Source organism: Argopecten irradians, chromosome 1 (genome assembly GCF_041381155.1).
Source record: "Argopecten irradians isolate NY chromosome 1, Ai_NY, whole genome shotgun sequence".
In the NCBI taxonomy this organism is placed as follows: Eukaryota; Metazoa; Mollusca; class Bivalvia; order Pectinida; family Pectinidae; genus Argopecten; species Argopecten irradians.
In genome coordinates, this window is record NC_091134.1 from 54,994,738 (window position 1) to 55,009,705 (window position 14,968).

General features: G+C 36.0%; 1 pseudogene; it reads right to left on the reverse strand.

Moving 5' to 3' along the window:
* LOC138333880 (myosin light chain kinase A-like) overlaps positions 1-14,968 on the reverse strand; it is a 45,605-nt pseudogene that overhangs the window by 13,036 nt on the left and 17,601 nt on the right.

The window sequence follows — 14,968 nt, forward strand, 5'->3', positions numbered from 1 at the left end:
TAGGTTATTTCATAACCTGAATAATGTTTGTCTCTATTGATAATGGGGCGCTATCACAACAATAAAGATCCGTATGGCGTCTAACACCAGTGTGGTGTTTACTTGTCCGGATGTTTGTAAACATGGATCCGTCTAAAAGCGTACGTTTTAGCAATTCTTTGTCGAGTCCTCTATCAGCCAAAGAAATAATCCGAGAATGAAACCATTGTCTGAAAACGTAGATCATGTAAGAAACAAGGTAAAAAATGTACCAACCCCAGTGTTTATGATGATTTGATTGGAAACAGTTAACACTATTTAAGTTTAATTTTTAAATCTACAGCTTTGAGCCTTTCAATGTCATTTTTTTTGCAGCAGGATTATCCGACGAATTGGAATTAGAAATGAAAGTAAAATTGCTCTTATGTCACCCAAGGAGTCCGATAATTGAATATACTTAAATGTGTCATTGTGTATGATCAAAGCTTGATGGAAAATGCTTCATATTTGTTATTTTGCTTTACTCCTAAGATTTATGCTTGTTAAAAAAGGAATGAAAAAAATGAAAATTTTCATTTATAAGGCTTCCATCAGTTATTATGTGAAAATTTTATATTTCAATTTTGAAAATACAAACAAAATATATTTTCTTCCATAATTATTCTTTGTGTCCATATTATCTTTTTTGTAAAAACAAAACAATTTTAATTGATAGAGATTTTTTCGCAATAGGCTACCTGATTGTAAATGACTGTAATACACTGTAACAATAGTGAACTACATTATTGTATTCCAATAATGTATATTTTCTGATTAGAGTTCCCAATGGACATTCTAACAACAGAATAAGCTCTTGTTGCTTAGCACTCAATATAACACACAGTTGGATATCCTTCATACACACCAACCTCTATAACAACACAGGAGCTGCATTCTATAGAAAATTCTCAAGATACCTTCTGTGAAACTTGGTGTGGATAAAAAACGGAATCAATTTTTGAATTATTTATATAAATGCAATTTTGAATGTTATCATGCATGCAGCTGCTATGTAACTCTAGTTTCACAACAGATGCATGTACCCCCCCCCCCCCCCCCCCCCCCCCCCCCCCGGGTATATAGCATGTGCTGATGTTTTTAAAAGAATATTGATTTTAATACAACTACAAAAATTTGAAATTGTAAAACACACACTCAATAGGCAGAAGTGTTTTTACTGACATGATCATAGAGTTAGAGAAGATTACGCTTACTAGTAAGTTTATAAAAAACAATAAATACTACTGAGTAATGGAATCTTTCCTTGCCTTAATTTGGGGTGCGACAACATATTCACAACTCAGGGGACACTTAAAAACATCTAACCTAAAGCTTGCTGAGTGTTTGACATGAATTACCCTGATGGTGGAGATTTCGTTGTCATAACCCCAAGGTATAAGGAATGACTGTTTTTCTCTCACACATATATATATATGAAAAAAAGAAAAGAAAAAGATATGAGATAGAAGTCTCAAAAGGAAGCATTCTCACAGGATAGTGACGCGACCGTGGGTTTGTCAACCACACTAACAAATGGATGATGTCATCAACAATTTAGGCCACAGTTAAAGCGCATGGATTAATGACATCAGAGAAATCTCTAAAACCTTTGACAAATTAGTGAATGCTGGGTGAATATCATCATCAATTACAATTATTACTTAAATGCTTATCATTTGAATAGCTTTCTGTCGTCATCTTTAGTTTGCATTGAAAATTTGGTTTGCATAGAGAGAAAAAAAAAAAAAAAAAAAAACATAAAAAAGATACTTACTTTTCCTGTTTCAAAAACCTCATTTAGACTGATGATATTTTCATGTGATACTTTCTTCAAAATGTTAACTTCTCTCTCTAACAACGTAACTGCTGAATGACCCGCCTGTGAATAAAAAAAATATATCCTTTTGGATGAATTGTACACATAAGTATTCATTATAAAATACTATCATCTAAATAATACTTTCCATTGTTATGAAAAATGATAGAAAGAATACAAGAATGACAAGTAATCATTTTCCTGCCTATCTGTTAACACTGTAGATACAATGTTAAAACCCATTTGACAAAAGACAAGCAAGGTATCTGATTGATTCCATGTATAGTGACCAAGTGTCTCAGTAAGATCAGATTAAGATCAACTGTCAAAAAGTAAACATCAATACAAATTCTCAAAGTCCACCGAAATTCAGAGTTTCTCACCCCAAAAGAACCAGAACCAGGTAAAATATCTTCCTCCATTTACATTATGTCTATTGTGTTCAGATGGATATAAAGTACATCTTAATCAAGTTTTAGTATACATGTAATGAGAATAATTCTCAAAAACCCACTCAAATTCAAGAGTTTTAGCCTAAAAAATATCAGAACAGGTTTTTAAAATATTACTTCTGTTCTGAATGATGCAAAAAGCAACTTCACAATGTTTCAATTCAGTAAATTTCAGTTTGTAATAAAAAATTATGACTTTAATGCAAATGTGGACACCGTCACTGAAAAAGCAACACTGAAGTTTCACTTTCTTTAAAGGGACAATTCACTCAGGCTAATTCTTTTACATAACCAAGAAGCAAAATATGGCATAAATGTATTGTTCTACATTTCTTATGAAACATTTAACTCAATATATTGACAAATTCCACATTATTTTTAAGTATTTTAATTGATACTGTTGTAACTACAAATCGTTGATCAATACGATTAAGCAGGTACAGTATATACTCTGTACCCATTCCCGAGCCAAAGTCACGCACGTTATTAAACAAATTAACTACATAACCCACTGAGGAGGGAATAAAAATGATTCTTAGGCAAGACAATTCATCTAATAAGGTAAACCACTACTGTCAGAGCGATTTTTGAGCAGTTCAAGACAAAAGTTGCATTACTCTACAAGCAAGGGGTCAGGGTTCGGCATACAAGATGTTCGACCACAATGTGTAATGGCGGACAGCGAACGAGTTTGAAAGTTTCACACACATTTCACCACCATTGGCTTTTCGAGCATATCACAAGTAAAACCGACTGATCTAATTTCCATTAGAACCGGTTTTTTCCCCGATATATGTACAAATTTTAATGTTGTCTTAGATTGAATTGTCCCTTTAAAAACTTATCATCAAAGATCTAATATTATTGTGGATAGATACATATAATTTCCATATTTGCCATCACCATACCTTTTTCTCTGTTGACGACTTTCATAGCCCAATATTCACCAGTAGCTTTGTTTTTGTACTTTGAATACTTTTCCAAAGGTTCCCTCACCAATCTGTATACCTGGATCATAGCTCTGCCAGATAAATGACTCGTCGTCAACACGAGTGTGTCGAGGGACTGGTTTTTCTGCACTCCCTTTCCGAGCCATTACCACCTATAGGCATTTACAGCCCTGAAACATAGAGGGAAAGTTAACATTACTGTCAGTATTTTCAATTCTCATGACAAATAACGAACATCATGCATTCTCATAACTGAAAAAAAACTCATCTCAGAAATGAATGATTTAGCAACAAAGTTGTATCATCTCAGGCTAATAATTCTAACCAAGTTTGACTCATTTCCTATGAAAATTGAGCAAAAAATGCTCATTAATGTGTTTTTCCTATATAAACTATAGTAAACTTGACCCCCTCCCCAAGGGGAAACACGAGACCCCAGGGTCATATAATTTACCATTTTTTATAAAACAAACTTTAAGACCTTTTCATCTATAAAGTGTATTTGATTCTACCATTTCCAAAATTTTAGAAGAATATTTTTGAAGTTTTAGCCTATTTGACATTTTTTGGCCCCGCCCTCTGCCCCCAGGGGGTCGGCCTGGACCAATATGGATATGATGTTAAAATGCTATCTCTGTCTAATAATTCTAACCAAGTTTGACTCATTTCCAATGAAAATTGAGCAAAAAATGCTCATTAATGTGTTTTTCCCCTATATAAACTATAGTAAACTTGACCCCCTCCCCAGGGGGAAACGCGAGACCCCAGGGTCATATAATTCACAATTTTTGTAAAGGGACCTTAAGACCTTTCTATTTATGAAAAGTATTTTGATTCTAACATTTCCAGAATTTCAGAAGAAGATTTTTGAAGTTTTAGCCTATTTGACCCCTTTTGACCCTGCCCCTAAGGCCCCTGGGGGTCAGTCATAGAAAATTTGTTGATAGGATTAAATAGCCATCTTATACTGATAATTCTGACAACATTTGACTCGTTTCCTATTACAAATGACCAAATAATGCTCAAAAATGTGTTTTCCCAATATAAACTATAGTAAAATTAACCTTCTCCCCAAGGGGGAACTAGAGACCCCAGGGTCATATAATTCACAATGTTTGTAATGGACCTTAAGATCTTTCTATCTATGAAGAGTATTTGATTCCACCACATCTGTGAGTAGAGAAGAAGATTTTTGAAATTTTACTCAATTTTACCCCTTTTGGCCCCTCCCACAGCCCCCTGGGGGTGGGGACCATATAATTCACGACTTTTATTGGCCTTATGCCTTAGAAAGTTTGTGTAAAATTTCATTGAAATTGCTTTGGTAGTTTTGGAGAAGAAGTCGAAAATGTAAATTGTTTCCGGACATACAATGCACGACGCACGAAGGACGATGGACAACGACGGACAAAAGGCGATTAGATTAGAATAGGTCACTTGAGACTTCGTCTCAGGTGACCTAAAAAAATCTTCCAAAGGACTATAAAAGTATATACCATAAAGCTGTCAAATGTATCACTGCAGATCTTACTCACATCACTCTAGGATATTTTACCCACTCCTCATAATCAATGATCTTCAGCCAAATTAACTCCAATCAGGAGTCTCTAATGATTAATATTGACATGTACTTCCACAACTAATAAACCGCCCCACCTACATCGATATTGGAATCATAGATATAATTCATCGGTATGGTCACTTAAATCTGGATAATTAGTCCATCCTAGTTTACAATGAAACTCTATCATCACTAAATTATATATTTCCAATATCATTGTAAAATATCTTTACAATTTTGCATTTCACTGTGCATAAAATGGTAACTTGAATTCTGGCTTTGTAACATAAAGCCCTGATGACTAAGTAAAACTAAAACTATTGAACAATTCATCAGGGTATTTATCATAACCAATCTATAAGCTGAGATGGACCCTTCAGCTGTGTGTAATAGTGACTGAATCAGAGTAACCCTGGGTATATATCATAACCAATCTATGAGCTCGAGATAACCCTTTCAGCATCTGGTGTGTAATAGTAACTGAATCAGAGTAAACACTGGGTTAGTATATCATAACCAATCTATAAGCTGAGATGGACCCTTCAGCTGTGTGTAATAGTGACTGAATCAGCACAGTAACGCTGGGTATATATCCATAACCAATCTATGAGCTCGAGATGGTAGACCCATTCAGCTGTGTGTAGATAGTGACTGAATCAGAGTAACCCCTGGTATAGATATCATAACCAATTCTAATGAGCTCGAGATTTACCCATTCAGCTGTGTGTTAATAGTGACTGAATCAGAGTAACCCTGGGTATGGTATCATAACCAATCTATGAGCTCGAGATGGACCCATTCAGCTGTGTGTAAATAGTGACTGAATCAGAGTAACCCTGGGTATGTATCATAACCAATCTATGAGCTCGAGATGGACCCTTCAGCTGTGTTAATAGTGACTGAATCAGAGTAACCCTGGTAGTAATCTTTGAGCTCGAGATGGACACCTGCAGCTGTGTTAATTAGTGTGAATCAGAGTAACCCTGGGTGCCATGTATCATAATCAATCTATGAGCTCGAGATAACCATTCAGCTGTGTGTAATATGTGACTGAATCAGAGTAACCCTGGGTATGTATCATAACCAATCTATAAGCTCGAGAATGGACCCTTCAGCTGTGTTAATAGTGACTGAATCAGAGTAACACAGGTTATATATCATAACCAATCTATGAGCACGAGATGGACCTTCAGCAGTGTTAATAGTGACTGAATCAGAGTAACCCTGGGTATGTATCATAACCAAATCTATGAGCTCGAGATGGACCCATTCAGCTGTGTGTAATAGTGACTGGATCAGAGTAACCCTGGGTATATATCATAAACCAATCTATGAGCTCGAGATGGACCCTTCAGCTGTGTGTAATAGTGACTGAATAATCATGAGTAACCCTGGGTATATAATCATAACCAATCTATAAGCTGAGAATGGACCTTCAGCTGTGTTTAATAGTGACTGAATCAGAGTAACACTGGTTATATATCATAACCAAAATCTATTGAGCTCGATATGGACCCATTCAACTTTGTGTAATAGTGACTGAATCAGAGTAAACGCTGGTTAATATATCATAACCAATCTATGAGCACCGAAATGGACCTTCATTCAGCTGTGTGTAATAGTGACTGAATCAGAGTAACCCTGGGTATGTATCATAACCAATCTATGAGCTCGAGATACCCATTCAGCTGTGTGTAATAGTGACTGAATCAGAGTAACCCTGGGTATGTATCATCAATAACCAATCTATCGTGTGAGCTCGAGATGTATCATAACCAATCTATTCAGCTGTGTGTTAATAGTGACTGAATCAGAGTAACCCTGGGTATGTATCATAACCAATCTATGAGCTCGAGATGGACCCTTCAGCTGTGTTAATAGTGACTGAATCAGAGTAAACCCTGGTTATGTATCATAACCAATCTATGAGCTCGAGATGGACCCATTCAGCTGTGTTAATAGTGACTGAATCAGAGTAACCCTGGGTATGTATCATAACCAATCTATGAGCTCGAGATGGACCATTCAGCTGTGTGTAATAGTGACTGAATCAGAGTAACCCTGGGTATGATCTTCAAACCAATCTATAAGCTCGAGATGGACCCTTCAGCTGTGTGTAATAGTGACTGAAATCAGAGTAACCCTGGTTATGAATCATAACCAATCTATGAGCTCGAGATGGACCCTTCAGCTGTGTAATAGTGACTGGATCAGAGTAACCCTGGGTATGTATCATAACCAATCTATGAGCTCGAGATGGGACCCATTTCAGCTGTGTGTAATAGTGACTGAATCAGAGTAACCCTGGTATAATATCATAACCAATCTATAAGCTGAGAAGGACCTTCAGCTGTGTTAATAGTGACTGAATCAGAGTAACACTGGTTATATATCATAACCAATCTATGAAGCTCGAGATGGACCCATTCAACTGTGTGTAATAGTGACTGAATCAGAGTAACGCTGGGTTATATATCATAACCAATCTATGAGCTCGAAATGGACCCTTCAGCTGTGTGTAATAGTGACTGAATCAGAGTAACCCTGGGTATGTATCATAACCAATCTATGAGCTCGAGATACCCATTCAGCTGTGTGTAATAGTGATGAATCAGAGTAACCCTGGGTATATAAACATAACCAATCTATGAGCTCCGAGATAACCATTCAGCTGTGTGTAATAGTGACTGAATCAGAGTAACCCTGGGTATATATCATAACCAATCTATGAGCTCGAGATGGAACCATTCAGCTGTGTGTAATAGTGACTGAATCAGAGTAACCCTGGGTATATATCATAACCAATCTATGAGCTCGAGATGGACCCTTCAGCTGTGTGTAATAGTGACTGAATCAGAGTAACCCTGGGTATATATCATAACCAATCTATGAGCTCGAGATGGATCCCTTCAGCTGTGTTAATAGTGACTGAATCAGAGTAACCCTGGGTAATGTATATCATAACCAATCTATGAGCTCGAGATAACCATTCAGCTGTGTGTAATAGTGACTGAATCAGAGTAACCCTGGGTATATATCATAACCAATCTATAAGCTCGAGATGGACCCTTCAGCTGTGTTAATAGTGACTGAATCAGAGTAACACTGGGTATATATCATAACCAATCTATGAGCTCGAGATGGACCATTCAACTTTGTGTAATAGTGACTGAATCAGAGTAACGCTGGTTATATATCATAACCAATCTATGAGCTCGAGATGGACCCATTCAGCTGTGTGTAATAGTGACTGAATCAGAGTAACCTGGGTATATATCATAACCAATCTATAAGCTGAGAAGGACCCTTCAGCTGTGTGTAATAGTGACTGAATCAGAGTAACACTGGTTATATATCATAACCAATCTATGAGCTCGAGATGGACCATTCAGCTGTGTGTAATAGTGACTGAATCAGAGTAACCCTGGTATATATCATAACCAATCTATAAGCTCGAGAAGGACCCTTCAGCTGTGTGTAATAGTGACTGAATCAGAGTAACCCTGGTTATATATACATAAACCAATCTATGAGCTCGAGATGGACCCTTCAGCTGTGTGTAATAGTGACTGAATCAGAGTAACCTGGTATATATCATAACCAATCTATGAGCTCGAGATGGACCCTTCAGCTTGTGTGTAATAGTGACTGAATCAGAGTAACAACTGGTTATATATCATAACCAATCTATGAGCTCGAGATGGACCCTTCAGCTGTGTGTAATAGTGACTGAATCAGAGTAACCCTGGGTATATATCATAACCAATCTATGAGCTCGAGATGGACCCTTCAGCTGTGTGTAATAGTGACTGAATCAGAGTAACCCTGGGTATATATCATAACCAATCTATGAGCTCGAGATAACCATTCAGCTGTGTGTAATAGTGACTGAATCAGAGTAACCCTGGGTATATAGCATAACCAATCTATAAGCTGAGATAGGACCATTCAGCTGTGTGTAATAGTGACTGAATCAGAGTAACCCTGGGTTATATATCATAACCAATCTATGAGCTCGAGATGGACCCTTCAGCTGTGTGTAATAGTGACTGAATCAGAGTAACCCTGGTATTATCATATATAGCTCGAGATAACCAATCAGCTGTGTGTAATAGTGACTGAATCAGAGTATACCCTGGGTATATATCATAACCAATCTATGAGCTCGAGATGGACCCTTCAGCTGTGTGTAATAGTGACTGAATCAGAGTAACCCTGGGTATATATCATAACCAATCTATGAGCTCGAGATAAACCCTTCAGCTGTGGTGTAATAGTGACTGAATCAGAGTAACCCTGGGTATATATTTTAACCAATCTATGAGCTCGAGATAAAACCATTCACGCTGTGTGTATCAATAGTGACTGAATCAGAGTATACCCTGGGTATATACTTATTAACCAATCTATGAGCTCGAGATAACCATTCAGCTGTGTGTAATAGCTGTCAGAGTAACCTGGGTATATATCATAACCAAATCTATAGTGATAACCATCAGCTGTGTGTAATCAGTGACTGAATCAGAGTAACCCTGGGTATATATCATAACATCTATGAGCTTGAGATGGACCATTCAGCTGTGTGTTAATAGTGACTGGAATCAGAGTAACCCTGGGTATGATCATACTCCAATCTATGAGCTCGAGATGTACCATTCAAGCTGTGTGTAATTGTGATCTGAATCAGAGTAACCCTGGGGTATATAGAATAACCTATCAATGAGCTCGCAGATGGACCCTTTCAGCTGCTGTTAATAGTGACTGAATCAGAGTAACCCTGGGTATGTATCATAACCAATCTATGAGCTCGAGGCGATGGACCCTTCAGCTGTGTTAATAGTGACTGAATCAGAGTAACCCTGGGTATGTATCATAACCAATCTATGAGCTCGAGATACCCATTCAGCTGTGTGTAATAGTGACTGAATCAGAGTAACCCTGGGTATATATCATAACCAATCTATAAGCTGAGAAGGACCTTCAGCTGTGTGTTAATAGTGACTGAATCAGAGTAACACTGGTTATATATCATAACCAATCTATGAGCTCGAGATGGACCATTCAACTGTGTGTAATAGTGACTGAATCAGAGTAACGCTGGTTATATATCATAACCAATCTATGAGCTCGAAATGGACCCTTCAGCTGTGTGTAATAGTGACTGAATCAGAGTAACCCTGGTTATATATCATAACCAATCTATGAGCTCGGAGATGGACCTTCAGCTGTGTGTAATAGTAATAGTGACTGAATCAGAGTAACCCTGGGTATATATCATAACCAATCTATGAGCTCGAGATGGACCCTTCAGCTGTGTGTAATAGTGACTGAATCAGAGTAACCCTGGGTATATATATCATAACCAATCTATGAGCTCGAGATAACCATTCAGCTGTGTGTAATAGTGACTGAATCAGAGTAACCCTGGATATATAGCATAACCAATCTATGAGCTGAGATGGACCCTTCAGCTGTGTGTAATAGTGACTGAATCAGAGTAACACTGGTTATATATCATAACCAATCTATGAGCTCGAGATGGACCATTCAACTTGTGTGTAATAGTGACTGAATCAGAGTAACGCTGGTTATATATCATAACCAATCTATGAGCTCGAGATGGACCCTTCAGCTGTGTGTAATAGTGACTGAATCAGAGTAACCCTGGGCATATAGCATAACCAATCTATAAGCTGAGAAGGACCCTTCAGCTGTGTGTAATAGTGACTGAATCAGAGTAACCCTGGGCATATAGCATAACCAATCTATAAGCTGAGATGGACCCTTCAGCTGTGTGTAATAGTGACTGAATCAGAGTAACCCTGGGCATATAGCATAACCAATCTATAAGCTGAGAAGGACCCTTCAGCTGTGTGTAATAGTGACTGAATCAGAGTAACACTGGTTATATATCATAACCAATCTATGAGCTCGAGATGGACCCTTCAGCTGTGTGTAATAGTGACTGAATCAGAGTAACGCTGGGTATATATCATAACCAATCTATGAGCTCGAGATGGACCCTTCAGCTGTGTGTAATAGTGACTGAATCAGAGTAACCCTGGGTATGTATCATAACCAATCTATGAGCTCGAGATAACCATTCAGCTGTGTGTAATAGTGACTGAATCAGAGTAACCCTGGGTATATATCATAACCAATCTATGAGCTCGAGATAACCATTCAGCTGTGTGTAATAGTGACTGAATCAGAGTAACCCTGGGTATATATCATAACCAATCTATGAGCTCGAGATAACCATTCAGCTGTGTGTAATAGTGACTGAATCAGAGTAACCCTGGGTATATATCATAACCAATCTATGAGCTCGAGATGGACCATTCAGCTGTGTGTAATAGTGACTGAATCAGAGTAACCCTGGGTATATATCATAACCAATCTATGAGCTCGAGATAACCATTCAGCTGTGTGTAATAGTGACTGAATCAGAGTAACCCTGGGTATATATCATAACCAATCTATGAGCTGAGATGGACCCTTCAGCTGTGTGTAATAGTGACTGAATCAGAGTAACCCTGGGTATATATCATGACCAATCTATGAGATGGATCATTTAGCTGTGTGTTATAGTGACTGAATCACTCACTCCCACCTAATCCATTCATTAAGATACAATATATAAATGTATATGGATACTTTACTAAGTTTGCTTTGTAACCAAATCCATAAAATATCAATTAGTCTTTTTTACCTTATTAATTAGAATACACAAACTATATTAAAAATTCCAAGATCATTAAACAGCTACTCCACAAACATATTTATTCAAGCCCATTATAAATTGACATGGAACCAGGATCATATATTGATTGGAGCACAAGTTTTAATTGTAACTGTCAAGTTAATTCACTACACATAACAGAACAATCGCTTTACTGGGATTGTCCCATGAACTCTGGACAGATCCATCAATACATTCCAAATATAAACAGCAATTAAGACAGCAGTCTCTTTTTTGTTCTCCAGCATAAAATATCTTCTATGAATTTGGTCACTTAATAAATAAATCAATCATTACTTTGAATCTGCAACAAATGATCTTGCACAAATTTATAGCTCACATCAGCAATTATCATGTACAATTACATATGTACATTTCATTGCTGGGAATACGTAAACAGTTGACCCTCAAATAAATTATATATGATCAGAAAAAATTATCCAAATATAGTGAGTACAGATAAGTCATTGAACACTAGAAGAGAAAACCAAGTTTGTATTGGTCATTATATTGATTCAGTATTTCAAGCTGACACAGGTTTTACAAATAAGCATATCCAAGTCCATTTAATCCAGCCACAAAATTTAGTGTTCATGTGGCTACTACATATCTTAGTCTACACACATGACACATGACACTCCTGATGCAAGACCAATTAATGCAAGTAAATTAACAACAGAAATCTTTTACAATATAAGGTAAATTAAGAAAATATTTCTATCATCTAAAATGTTGAAAAACTTGAATATTTCTGAATTCAAATTTCAATTCAGATATTCAAAAGCTAACAAACCTTGGTTCTAGCCATATCCAGGTGTATACACAATTTGTTATAGAACTCATTTTATATAAAGGTATAAAAGACAAGAATGCAAATAAACGAAATTCTGTGGACTTTATATGCCTGTAGTGTTGGTTAACCCTTTCACAAAGAGCCTACCACAGCCTTAAAAACATTCAAACTTCAATGAGAAATGCCAACAATACATGGCCGTCATTTCTACCTGACCGATATTCCTGACCTAATGCCTTAAACTCATTTACCAAGTTATTTTTGCATGGCATGACCCTTTCAACGGAAGGTAATTTACCTTCGGATTTACCAACAAACTAGATCACCATGTATATGAGACATCAGAGAAATGTCTACAGTTTTAAAACAAGTCCTTTAAAAGATAATTAACTCAAGGACCCAGGAGGTGCCATTTTCTGGAGTTAATTATAGAAGCCTAATTCTGACCTGAATGTACCCCAGGATGTGTGTTATAAGAACTGGAATGCTACCTAATTACCAACCTAGGCCTGATTACACCTACATCATATAGTACCTATAGATCAGCTCATCAAATCACAATGAATGAGAAAACAGCTATTTATAGCCAAGTTTTTGTTTTAGAAACACTTAAAAATTAACGTATCTGACTAATTGTGATAATTTGTGCTTATATATTATGATTATATATATATAGCACTGAAACAATATAAGAATTGATTGTTAACAATTTAAAGCTTAAAAGCAGCAATATTAGTCGACAATTGAATTCTTATTAAACTTGATAAGGCTTTGAAAAATATGACATGGTGACTGCATGCAGTACTAGTTTAATTTGCTCCTTTGTTGTTATTAGGAAAGCTGTGATTGTATGTCACCAATTTCAATAAACGGAACAGCAATAGCATCAACTTCTGAATATAGTTCAACACAAAACGGTTTGAAACAAGTGAACAAATGAAAATTATGCGATGGCGTTTTTTTAATACAAGTGATTTTGTCAACATGATAATACTATTAGATTTCATAGAATACACAACTTTAAAACCACTTTTGAAATTATTTGACCGTTATGTATAAGCGTAAGTATACATTGAATACATTGTCAGTGACGCGGCGGAAACGTTACATATTCATACGCTTGACCAGATTGGAGTTCATAGCCAGATATTGCCCATCTGGTTTAACATAGATTAAACGGGAAACTGAAAGTAGAATGGAAATATATATGTATAATATTAAAAAAAATCCATTTTGAGGTGCTATGTCAAAGGTTATTTTTGGACCCCAAAAGAAACATAATTTTATGATCAGCTGTTCTCTTTTCAAATCTTCTTTCCAATATTCCTCTCTGCCAATAAAACTGGCAAAGAAGTTTGAAACATATTTTGAAGATAGGGACTATTAAAACCATTTGGATATGAATAGACCCGAAGAGAAAGAAAACAGAAAATCTCTGTTCCAGGTATAGTAAGTTTCAGATAAATTCAAGTAATACAAGAGATGGATTAATTTTTTTAATGTATAAAGTTCATGGACATGCAGGGAATGGTGTAGGGTAAACAAAGCAACCTGACTTCAACAGATAACACATACAGGTATACTATTGGACATCTTGACTCTATAAGGGTAAGATATATATATAATATTGATTACTTTTAGTGTTTAGATCTCCAAACGAAAAAATTTATGTACCATATGGAAAAAACATGCAAGATAAATTCATAAAGTTTTATAAGATTTGAAATCTGTTTTGTCACCTGATGATCAACACAATGTATAGGCCTAATCCGAACGGAGGGTACTGTAAGACTAAATTACAAAACAGCATTAACGTGGCCTCATTTTAAAATGAAATAGGAACAACCAGTAATAGATTTGACACATGGAATTCTGTTGATATATTTGAGGTAAAGTTAATCTTGTCTTTCAATTTGGCTACTTCAGTTTAACACCTTCCTGTTCTGGTGTTTTTGATGTGCTAAATAAGTGAGATTAGCAATTTTTTGTATATCTTATTTTCCACACGTTGGCTGCATAGAACCATAAAGTGTTATACATCATTGATTAGTATATCACCTGAATTTCATTTTTCTAAATATAGTTTTCACCTTTGACCTTTATGGTAGTAAAGGTCAAAGGTCAATGATCACAAAAATAACCTTTTTATTGATCATTTAACGGGCAGAACAACACAAACTGTAAATTTGAAATTCCAATGTAAACTACAGATTATTCTGAAGATAAACCTATGAGATAGCCCATTTATTACGATCAACAAAATTTTGGCAAAGAGATAATCTCTGTGAACTTGGACGAAAATAACAGCTAAAATGACAATATTGGCAGCAAAATCATGAATTGATTAAGTTAGTAGTTACACATAACATAGTAAAACATTGAATTGATAAAGATATGAGCTACCTACGGTTATATAAAAATCAAAGTAGTATTAAAATTAAAATACATGTACCATTAATATTATTATATATGTACATCGGCAAGACACAAGGGAGGTAATTCATATTCTTGCACACTACTCATTGTTTTGAAGGAAATCCCAATTTGTCATGAACTTGGAGCAAGAAAGATGGTGTAACATCTTAGTTGTAAGACATTGTTTCCATTCATATTACTGAGATGGCATGTTTATTTTT